Source organism: Hibiscus syriacus, unplaced genomic scaffold (genome assembly GCF_006381635.1).
Source record: "Hibiscus syriacus cultivar Baekdansim isolate YM2019G1 unplaced genomic scaffold, ASM638163v2 tig00110937_pilon, whole genome shotgun sequence".
Taxonomy (NCBI): Eukaryota; Viridiplantae; Streptophyta; class Magnoliopsida; order Malvales; family Malvaceae; genus Hibiscus; species Hibiscus syriacus.
This window is the reverse complement of record NW_024062922.1, coordinates 258,296-270,806: the sequence shown is the minus strand read 5'-3', so window position 1 is coordinate 270,806 and position 12,511 is coordinate 258,296. Positions and strand designations below refer to the sequence as shown.

At 29.9% G+C, this 12,511-nt stretch overlaps 1 long non-coding RNA gene and 1 pseudogene across 1 annotated transcript; both read left to right on the top strand.

Annotated features, from left to right (window-relative positions):
• Positions 1-1,136, top strand: LOC120147355. The gene is made up of 3 exons (XR_005518281.1): positions 1-140; positions 260-326; positions 865-1,136. It is a non-coding gene; the product is annotated as an uncharacterized LOC120147355 (long non-coding RNA).
• Positions 1,137-1,948: 812 nt separating this feature from the next.
• Positions 1,949-2,746, top strand: LOC120147292 (annotated as a pseudogene).
• Positions 2,747-12,511: the final 9,765 nt, after the last annotated feature.

Genomic DNA, 12,511 nt, shown 5'->3' with positions numbered 1-12,511 from the left:
ATGGTGTGCCTCTGGCATTAGCTTCAAACTCTCATAGGGAAACATTGAATCTAAAATTTATTTTCACCAAGGTTGGAAAGAATGTTCTCTTTCATTGTTGGCGGTGATGAAGTGACAACAGGGAAGCCAAGTCCTGAAATGTGAGTTGTCTCAGTATATGGTCTGCAATTATGTTAGATGTATTTTATCTAATATGAACATAAAATTGTAAATTCTTTTTTCCTTATCAAAGTCTAACACTCTCTATTTCCTATTAAAGATTCCTGGAAGCTGCTACAAAGCTAAATAGAGAACCTTTAAAGTTGTCTAGTAATTGAAGATTCTATGTAAGTGACCTCCTTTTTTTATTCAAATATCATGTTTAAGATGTTTTCCCATATGATAATTCACCATTTGCTTGAATTAGTGGAGTAAAAATCTGCCAAATTGGTGTTTAATCCTTTGCTTGCTGTTGGATTCTTCAGATTTGTTGATTGAATTAGTTCACATTATTGAATTAGTGAAGTAGAAATCTGTTAGATTGGTGTTTAATTCTTTGCTTGCTGGGTATATTAGATCAATTGCCTCTGCCATTTGGCTGCCTCAAAACAGAAATATTTTAGTTGCCTGGGAATAAATTAGCTACATAAGGAAACTAGAAAGCTTTAATAATTATTTGTGTTCATTATGAACTGGATTGTATTAAGCTCGACTTGTGTTCCTTTGCTTTGCTTGTTATTTGATATTGTTATCTACCCTGTTTAAAGAAAATTTTCATATAATAACTAAAAAGGGGTTTAGTTAATATATTAAAATTATTGCTCATGCCCAGCTCTATAGTTTATTCACTAGTATGTTCTCTAATAACTTCTGTTTCTGGTATAGACATCTTCCACTACTGGAACATTTCACAATCACGATGGTCAAGTGGTAAATCATATCAAGTGTGATAGAGACAATAGTATAGTTTCTTCTTTCACATTAAAGACATGGAATATGGATTCTCAACCAAGTTTTTTGGGTATTGAAGATCAAGTGATTTCCTTCTATTCCAATTCTACTTTGTCCATAAATATATCGGTAACCAAAATGTCAATGGAGTTTTGGATGTAGCGAGAAGTTGGGAAAGGTTGTCATTGGAAATCAAAGGCATAAGTGGGAAGCATGAAAATACAGATGCAACTAGGTTGCTTTTTGTTTCTAGTATATGTAACACATATGTATACATTTGTATGTATTTTCATGAAATTAATGCTTCCACCCTTTTTAGTTTCAAGTGACTTGTTTTTATTTAATATCTGGAATATATGCTTTGATTTGTAGAATTAATTTACTGTGGGTGTAAAAAAGGGCTTTAATGGTGTTTTATGCAACTCATGCAGGTGCTCCTAATAGTGTCATTTGCGGCGTTTTTAGATGAAATGCCACTAATGATGGGCTCATTTGCGGCGTTTTCAAAGACAAACACCACTAAATACATAGTCAATAATAGCATTTTTAAAGACAAACTCCACTAAATAAATAGTCAATAACGGCTTTTGTGGTAAAAAATGTCACTATATCACAACATATAACGGCGTTTTGGAAACAAACGGCGCTATATGTAACGACCTTTTGCTGCGTTTTTTGTTCACAAATACCGTTAACGGTTGAGACGTTTGTTATAGTGGCACTTTTTACGGCGTTTTTTCAAGCGTCGACCGCTAAAACATGTTTTGCTGCAGTAGTGTAAGTTCTCCCCAAAATTATTGATCTTAGTGAAGTGAATGAAATTGGGCCCCTAAATGATGTATCCGAAAGGCAAAGTACAGTGTAAGGTGCAATTATTCATGCCATGGATGTAAGTGGGAGAAGAAGAAGAAGAAATTCCCTCAAAAAGGCAGAGATATGAAATATTTTAATTTCTTTTACTTATATGCCACTGATTCCAACTCTCTTTGAGTTAGGTAAAGCCAAAGAAAAAGACATTTTTCTTTCTTATATTTCTTTCATTCCTTCGTTTCCTCCTCTTTTTCTTTTTCATCTTCTTTGTTCTTTTATCTCTCTCTATGAGAGACCAAAATAAAGAGCTATGAAGAACACAATTAGGTGCTGCATCTCTTGCATTCTTCCCTGTGGAGCACTCGATGTGATTCGAATAGTACACTCAAGTGGCCGCGTCGAGGAAATCAGTGGTACCGTCAAAGCCAGAGAAATCATGAAGGCTTACCCTAAGCACGTTCTTAAGAAACCCTCCTCTGCTTCCGATGACAGGATGGTCCCGAAAATCATCATCGTCCCACCCGAGGCCGAGCTACAACGCGGGAAGATATACTTCCTTATACCACTTCCTTCGACACTCGAAAAAAACCAATCGAAATCAACCAAGAAGAAAAAAGAGATAATATCGATAACAGCGGCAGCAGCAACATTCGGAGTAGACAGCACAGTCGCAGCCGAAGCAGGAGCAGTGCCGACAAGAACAACACAATTTCAATGACGAATCTCTTGGTATCGGATCGGTATTTAAGCGAGATACTTTCGGAGAAGCTGTCAACGCAAAGGGATCGAAGAAGGGGTCGAGTAGGGGTGTGGAGACCTGACTTAGAGAGCATCTCCGAGTCTCCAAACGATGGATGATCATCATCAAAGTACACAGTGACACAGTGTTATATTACTGTTACTACTGCTAATATTTTTTGGGGATTTGCAGTTTTCTTCAAATTTCAATCTGATTCATTTTTATCCACCCAATCATCCATTAGGGTTCAAGCAACAAGCTGCTTATTGTTTGTTTATTTGATTTCTGCCCCTTTTTTTAGTTTTATTTTGAGTTTTTGTATATAGGCATAGAATCAAAATAATATTGCAATGCAAGACGGAAAATAATAGAAAAATTAATCAACTTTAAATCTGGAAACTGTGGCGATAATTCATACAACATATGCAGTTGTTATGAGAGGTTGGGTCCGGATGACTTGCCACAATTGCCGGGTTTTAAAGTGTAATTATTTTTTTAACTATATTTTGGTATATTGGGTATGTTATTCAAACTCATTTTTATTTATAAATTAAAAGACAAAAAAGTGTTTAATTATTTTTTTAATTAATTATTGGTATCCAATATAAATTGACTAATCCATATCTGATTTTACATATTATTAAGGAGGTCCTCCAACCTAATTTATTCTATTTACAATGACCAAAATTCAAATATCTATATTACTTAAAGAATCTAATATCTCCTCTAACTAAACCAAATAAATATATTCAATCTAATTTGAAGTGCTAAATCTCTAGGAAGTTGTAATTTTTGTGTATGAGATGGTTATATGTAAAATTTTATTTTACTTTAGTTGTTTAGTGGAAGTTAATTTTATATGTTTGAAAAGATGGTGGCGTTAAGCTGAGTTTTACGAGATTGTAATGGAGCCTGGGTATTTGGTTATACCAGGATGATAGGGCGGTGCTCGGTGCACCAAGCGGAGCTTTGGGCGGTGTTTGACGGGCTTGAGCTGGCATGGAATCTTGGTTTTCGAAGCTTGAAGGTGGAAACAGACAATTTGGAAGTGGCGAGATGCCTTAACTCTTCACCCTTGATGCATGAATCTTCAATAACCAGAAGAATTAGAAGCTTATTTTCTCGGCAATGGAAGTGTGAGATCAAATACACTCCTCGTGAAGCGAACAAACGTGCTGACAGAATGGCTAGCATGAGACGGGATGGTAGTATGGAGACTCGTTTTTTCAGCAACCGCCCTCTGTTGTGCAAGGAATTCTTAAGGTTGACCAAGCTCTCTTGAGAAGAAGACAAACATGCTAACGCAGCTTTTCCTTCCTTTGTTGTAACCAAAAAATAAATAAATCAAAAGCCAAATATAAGAACACAAATATATATATTCTCAATCATTGCGTATCACATCATTTTAAAGGATATTGTATGTTTTAAAATAATATGATTATATTATAATATTTGTTTATAATTTATTTTAATTTTTGACAATATACATACACATTACATCGCAGTTGCTTAAACTCAAGATTTCTAGAGTGAACAACACTCTCCTTAACCACTGAGGTCATTTTATGGGTTTTAAAAAATATTGTATTTTAAAAACATAAATCAACAATTATTGATATATTGAGATGATGCATTATATTTCTAAAGTAAGGTTAAGAATTTGAATCTTGATGTTGTGACTAGAATAAATTGGATTACGAGAATTATTCATATAATAAATCTCTATAGTACATGATTTGAATTAATTGATCAATAAATATAAGTGATTTTACCGAAAGAAATCAAATCCAAACTTTAAATAAAATATTATTAAAAAACTATGAACCCAACATAAACCATAAAATAAACCTGAATTCTATCCCAAAAAAAATTACATAATCATATAATTTATGTAAACATTGGAAAAGGAAAAGAAAAATCAAACACCCTATATGTTCATGAAAAGTGACATGAAATGGACCAACAAGCACATGATCAAAGCTAAAACACTATTTTGTATATGCGATGTTCCACAATCAAAATCAAAACCAAAAAGGAAAAGAGTCGATCACATGATCTTATTATATATATATAGATATAGATATTCTAGAGTCCATAAACATTTATGGAGCTTGGAACCACACCCATCACTTAAGAAAAGAAATAGTAATAATTTATAGAAAATTTAATTAATTAATAAAAGTGACTTTTTTAGAGTGTAAGGGAATACTAGTCCCGTCGCATGAAAAAAAATCCACACTAAATTAATTATTGGCAACAGCATCCATTAAAGCAAATTTAACAGTAAAGTCTGACCACCTACATTGGCTGGATCATCGTTCCTGCTGCTGGAATTTCAGCTCTGCTAACAAATTTTATTTAGAGAGGATATCAAATTCTATATTAAAATGTGAATTTATAAAATTTTAAGAAATATAATTTTATAACATTTTAGAAATAATGATAATAGATTATTAAAAATATAAATAAAATATTTGAATTATATAAGAATTTTAAATTAAAAAAAAACAATCGCTCTCGTCATCTCCATCAATCCATTCCTATTATTGCCCGAGGGCCTCCCTGGCATAGTAATTAGTTCCTGGTGCTGTTTTTTTCTTCTTCTTTTTGCTGTCCTACCACTATCTGGGGCCAAAAAAAGACAGCAGAAGATAGAAATCAATAAATCAAATCATTGTAATAGAATTCTATTTCAGTTGATGACAGAATTGCAGTTCATTTTATCTGCCTTCACCCAGTAAACTTTTTTTGTCGTACATGTCCTTTTCCCTATTTTTTTTAAAAAATTCCTTTTTCTATAAATATAAAATTGATTAATGACACTACCTAACTGTTAATTAAACTTTCAACATTGTACTAGTAAACACCATGAGTCCCACAAACGGTTGATGTTTAAACCGTGACCTTCTCATCAAATTCTAAAATACAATTTATTAAGTATAATCTTTTGATATAAGACTAAAAATGGTAGAAATCAGTTGTAATAAAAACTTTTATCAAAAATATAAATTTTTAGACTAGACATAGTAACTTTTTAAGTTGAACAAATTACGACAAAAAATATTATATTCTTCGTAATATTTCTAGTATAAGCCTTAAACTCCTGTAATATAATTTTTTAATTGCAACAAAAAAAATGTTATAAATTTATATAACTTTTTAAGTTAAATATAGTGACATTTTAGATTAAAATTATTTTAAATTACAATGCCGGACAACAAAACTATCCAATCTTTTTGCTTCCTTTTATTCCATAATCAAACCAGGTCAATTCCATCTATTGAATTCTAATTCAGTTGATATAATTGATATCTTATAATGGTGAATGTAGAATTTATTAAATAATTTAGACACAGTATTCAAAATAAAAGCAGATAAAGTTGGATCATATATATATTGTGGGGTAGTTCATAAAGTATGGAGTTAAAAACTGTTTGCCGACATGCATAGGAGAGGAAATTATTATGGGACGATTGATTGCATGATTGGACTAAGCCGGTTAAAATGCCCGGCCATACCATCTTCAATAAATTGAACAAGTCTTTTGAGCACTGTGTTAATAATACAAAGAAGTTCGGGTTGAATAAAAACTACGGTAAACTATACGAGATACCACTTAACTATGATAAAAAATTAAGTTGACCGTCGAAGTTTCAATTGAATCAATCAGACCACCAAATTATTTAAATGTTTCAATCAAGCCACCGGCCGCTAATTTTTAACGGAGGTTGTGACGTGACCGTTAAAATATTTTGGTATAATTCATAATTGATCCTTATAATTTATATATTCTTTCAATTTGATCCTAATTTTAATAAATTAAAATATATTTAACAATCAAAATCATGATGTGTCATGTGTCAATGGTAACACCTGTCATGACACGTGTCTTTATTCGATTGGATGAATAAATTTATTTTAATTTAATAAATTTATTTTAATTTAATAAATTTATTTTCCACCAAACAGAGAGTGACACGTGTCACCCTCTGGTTGAAAGAAAATAAATCCACACGGGTGAGAGGAATTGAATCAGGGTTGCTTGCATTGAATATTAGAAATCAAATCATTGAACTAAGGCAACCATTTGATATACTTTGGATAATAATTAATATATATATATATATATATTTATATATATATTTATTTATGGTACCTTAATATATAAATGCTTTGCTCAAAATTAAAGAATGTTTTATATATCTTAAATTTTAAAATTATCTTTTACTTTTTGTTTTAAATTATTAAATATATTTAATTTTTCTTAACTTATTAAATATTTATTTTTATTTTAATGTAAAATATATATTTTATCTTTATCATCACATAAAAATATATTTTTAAAATGTTTTAACGTAAAATATATTAATATTTTTATTATCTTCACTTATTTTATTTTTATTTTAAATTAAAAATATATTTTTATCATTATATAAATATTTAAAAATATATTAAAATATCTTAACTTCAAAATGTTTTTTAATTTAAAAATAAGTTTTTTTTTATATTTATCATCACTGAAAATTATGTTTTTTAAAATATTTTAACTTAAAATATATTTAAATATTTTATTCTTATCTTCACTTAAAAATATATTTTATTTTTATTTCAAATTAAAAATATATTTTATCATTATCTAAATTTTTAAAAATATATTAAAATATCCTAACTTCAAAATGCATTTTAATTTAAAAATAAAATTTAATTTAAGTTAAGAAATTTTTTAAAATATTTTAACTTAAAATATATTTAAATATTTTATTCTTATCTTCACTTAAAAATATTTTATTTTTATTTTAAATTTAAAATATATTTTATCATTATCTAAAATTTAAAAAATATATTAAAATATCCTAACTTCAAAATGTATTTCAATTTAAAAATAAAATATAATTTAAGTTAAGATATTTTAAAAAAAGAAATTTTAAAAGATAAGATAATAATAAAATATATATTTTTATATTAAATTAATAAATAAATATTTAAATATATTTTAAGTTAAGGTATTTTTTTCTAATAAATTTTAACTGATGATAAAGATAAAACATATATTTTACACTAAAATAAAAATAAATATATTTAATAAGTTAAGAAAAAAATAAAATATATTTAATAAGTTAAAACAAAAACAAAAGATAATTTTAAATTTTAAGATTTATAAAATATTCTTTAATTTTAAGTAAAAAAATTTATATGTTAAGGTACAATTTATATATTATTTGTTGTCCAAAACATATCAAATGGTTGCCTTAATTTAATAGTTTGATTTCTAATATTTCAACCAAGAAACTTGGGTTCAATTCCTCTCACCCACTATTTGTTTGGATTTATTTTCTTTCAACCCGAGGTTGACACGTGTCACCCTCTGGTTGGTGGAAAATAAATCTATTAAATTTAAAATAAATTAAAATAAATTTAGTCATCGAATCAAATAAAGATAGGTGTAACCAATGAAATGTGGCCTCTCACGATTCGATGGTTAAATTTATTTTAATTTATTAAAATTAGGATTAAATTAAAAGAATATATAAGTTATAAGGATCAATTGTGAATTATACCAACATGTTTTAACGGTCATGTCACCACATTCGTTAAAAATTAACGGCCGAAGGTTTGATTGAAATATTTAAATAGTTGGGTGGTCTTATTGATTCAATTGAAACTTCAGTGGTCAAATTGATTTTTGACCATAGTTTAGTCGTCTCTCGTGTAATTTACCCTAAAAATTATCGGATTTGGTTCTATTTAATTTGGGTTTATTTTTAGACGTAAGGCTTTTAACCATAAAAATTGTCCATCTAGCTCAGTTTGTAGAGCACAAGGCTCTTAACCTTGTGGTCGTGGGATCAAGTCCCACTGAGGGCAATTCATAACGGATGTCTTCCACGAAAGCTGCTCTCAACCTGGCGTTGGGGTAGCCTACTACCCTACCTCCCTTACCCCACTACATATGAGAATAGGGTCAGCTAATTTAATTTTTTTTAGACGTAATTTATTAGTAAAATGTCTTATTAAAATTAATATTTTTTCATTATTACAATAAAATTATTTTACCAAATTACGTCTATAAATAGGTCTCCCAACATTTTTTTTCCCAGATAGGAAAAATCTACGAATAAGGGTTCTGACGAGAGGAGATCTGACGCAAGTTCCTATTGAACGAGGAGCCCCGAACTCGCTCAATTTGGTTATTTCATTTATGATCGTTTTTTTATTAATTTAAAAAGTATTTAGTTTAATATTATATGAAAAATAAAAATAATAATAATTTGAAATGATTTTAAGGTAATATATGTTTAAAATCTTTCTGAATAATTAACAACGTACAAACACTTTGTAAACGTAGTTGCTTAAACCTATGACATCTAAAGAGAATAACACTCATCTTAATCACTGATGTCACTTGATGTATTTAAAATTAAAAAATAATTAAATACAAATAAAATCATAATTCCATATCTTTAATTTTCTTTATTGTTTTGCCAATTTATTTAATTATGCTTAAAAGTTCAAAAGCAAAAAAAAAAAAATGGAGCTCTTGAAAAGCATGGCTTTCAAGCCAAGTAAGCGAATAAGCTTAACCCTTCTTTTATTTGAGCATCAGCACCATGGGTTCCACTGGGCTTTAGCTTGGCTAATGCTACCACGTGTTTAAGAAATGTACCATAATTTTCTCAACACAAAAGTTTGAACAATTCATGCATCCGAACCTTTACCCTTATATTATTTTATTGAACTACATTGTGATATATTATATTTAAGTCTAGAGTTTTGCATTTCTTCAGTTTTAAGGAAATAAAAAAAAGTTTTAAAGTGATTGAATAAAATAATGAAAAAGTTGAAGGAAAATTAATTAATCTATTAATTTTGTTAAAGCAATTTGATAGAATCAAGAGCCACGACAAGTAATTTATGATTAAAGTGATTTAGGGATCATACATGATTTTATAACAAGAAAATGATTTCTTTTAAGAAACAAAATTAAGAAATTTTAGGAGATATAAAATTAGATCATCAATAAAAAGATATATAAATTATACGAAAATTTAGAATTTTTAAATATGTATCCATCCAACACCCTCAGTCCATCCTTGAATTGATCTAAACATAAAAATAGGGGTTAAATGGACATAGCATTCGATGAACTGTTCGTGAACCATTCGTATAACGTTCGCTTGTTAAACTAAATAAACAAGTATGAACAAATTTTTATGTTCATTTAATAAATGAACGAACACGAATAGATGTGTGTTCGGTTCGTTTATATTCATGAACAAGCCCGTTTAATGACTCATTTACTTTTTATTTTTTACATTTTAAACATTGGTGGATGTATAGACAACATTGAACCCATGGTGAAATTTTGAGTTTAAAGATTATATTTTGTTGTTGTTGTGGATGTTATATAAGATTTATTTGATTGATTTTATTTAATTTATGATTATATAAATGAACGTTAAACAAACATGTTCATGAACGCTAAACGAATGAACAAGAACGTTAAACGAACAAACACGAACACGATATTAAAAATTTAAAGGACACGAACTGAACATGAACACCTTTAAAAATAAACAAACGAACACAAACATATCTTTTTTTGTTCAATCTCGGTTCATTTACACCTCTACATAAAATAATATATTAATTTCATGAAGATTTTTTTCTTATAAGATCTAAATTAACTCTAAAATTTCAATTTCATCCATCTTTATTAAAGCAATAATATCTTAGGAAACTGTCACATCTCGCAACAGATTCACTTAGAATTTTAGGGGATTTAAGAAATTAAAGAAGAGATTTAAGATAAAAGAAACATTTGTAATTAAAATTGCCAGAATGATTTAATCCTTTACACCCTTTGTCTAATATGCTTAGTATAGAAATCTATCAGAAATTATTCTATAAAGCTGGCAGTACTAACTTAACTGTTGTTTCATTATTTTCAATAGGTATTAGGTTGTTCAGCGTCAGGCCCACTCTTGTAGCTGGTCTCCTTGGTTTGGAATGCATCATGCTTGTCAGTGTCACAATAACCTGCCTGGAAACCTTTTTTCTCAGTCTGAAGCCCATCTATTGTTTGAAGCCCAAACTTAACATCAGTCTACCCCGAATTACCCGATGTCTTCATAGCACTTTCCCCTCTAATTCATTCAATCCCTAATTTAATCTCAGGAATCCCTAATTTCTCCCACTTTTCTTCCACGACATGATATTTTCCTCTCCTTCAGTGGATCCTTATCCCCAAGGATCAAAATCTAGAATTTGGGACTTCAACACACTATAGTCTTCCCAAGTAGCATTTTTTGCTCCCAAATTCGACCATTGTATCAGCAATTGGGTGATTGGTAGATTGTGCCTATTCATAATCCTTTTGTCGAGAACAATCGCTAGATAAACCTTCAACTGTCCATTCCCACTTAATTCAGGAGGATCTTTTAAGGTAATTGTCCCTTCTCCCACCTTTTTCTTCAATAAACTTACATGTAATATCGGATGAACCTTGGAGTGTGCTGGTACTTCCAAGTGGTAAGCAACTAACCCTATTATCTTCTTGATTTTATAAAGACCATAATCCTTTGTTATTTATAAGGCTGCAACTTAAGGTAAACTTATTCTCCTTCCTAAAATTCTATGTCACTCTTATTTTTATCTACATTATACTTCATGTGGTTTTGAGTCTTAGCTAAATTTTCCTTAAGTAACTTTTGTAATTGTTATATCTCTTTCATTAACTCCTAAATGAAATTGACAGTCATATCCTTCAAACAAGTAACCACTGGAAGTTTGTATCTATACAAATTCTTAAAAGGGGTTACACCTAAGGATATATGGTAGTTGGTATTGTACCACCATTCAGCCAATTGTAACAATTTAGCCCAACTCCAGGCTTGAGGAAACACATGCTCCTCAAGTATTGTTCTAAGCACTAGTCTAGCCTCTCTGCTGTCTATCAGTTTCTGAGTGATATGTTGTATTGAAAAGAATTGTGGTTCTTAACTATTTCATCATCTCTTTCCAAAAAAAACTAGTAAAAGTCTTGTCTCTATCAGATGTGACAACCTTAGGAGGTCCATGCAACTTATACACTTGGTGCACATAAGTTCTAGCTATATCAACCAATGTATAAGGATGAGATATAGATAGGAAATGGCCATACTTGGAGTACTTGTCTACAGTCACCAACATGTAGTTAGATTTCATTGATTGGGGTAATCCTTCAATGAAATCCATGGTGATGACTTCCCTAACTTGATTAGTGATAGCAATATGTTGTAGCAGTCCTAGAGTAGCTATATTTTCACCTTTTGTTCTCAGGCAGATTTCACAATTCAATACATGTTTCTTCACTTGAGTCTTCAACCCTTTCCAATAAAAATAAGGTTTGACCCTCTGATAAGTGGCTTGAATCTCATAGTGTCTGTAACACCCTTAACCCGTACTCGACCCGAATACGAGTTCGAAGTGTCATATTGACTTTTCAAACTTTGACTCTTGACGAAAAATCAAAGAAATTTAAAACTTTCATTAAATAATGTTGTTACTTTACACAAGTTAACCAAAACAAAACAAAACTGATCAGAGCATTTTTAACAGACACTTTTCTTACATGCCAACACTATACACGAAAAAAGACATACTTTATCCGTTACTTCTGATCTGATGTTCTAGCAGTGTTGCTGTTCTTGCCACCCTATTTCTACTCTTCCTGATTCTTGGTACCTATGTGTAAATCACTTACACTCTAAGTCATAGACTTAGTGAGGCATATAAATATAATAATAATGCATTCAGTATGAATATGAACATGCAATTTATCCATTCAATCCTGTCGTATACAATTCAAAGTAAACAATAATAATATGGTAACATGTAACTATAACAATGTAATTACCTTTGATAACCTTTTATAGGCCCATGTACATTTTTTAGAACTCAAGGTATTCGAGTACATTGAGGTTGTGCACTATACTGTTATCACAGCTCGTATGGGTCCCACTAGGGGCTATGAAATTTTATCCCTAAGGACCA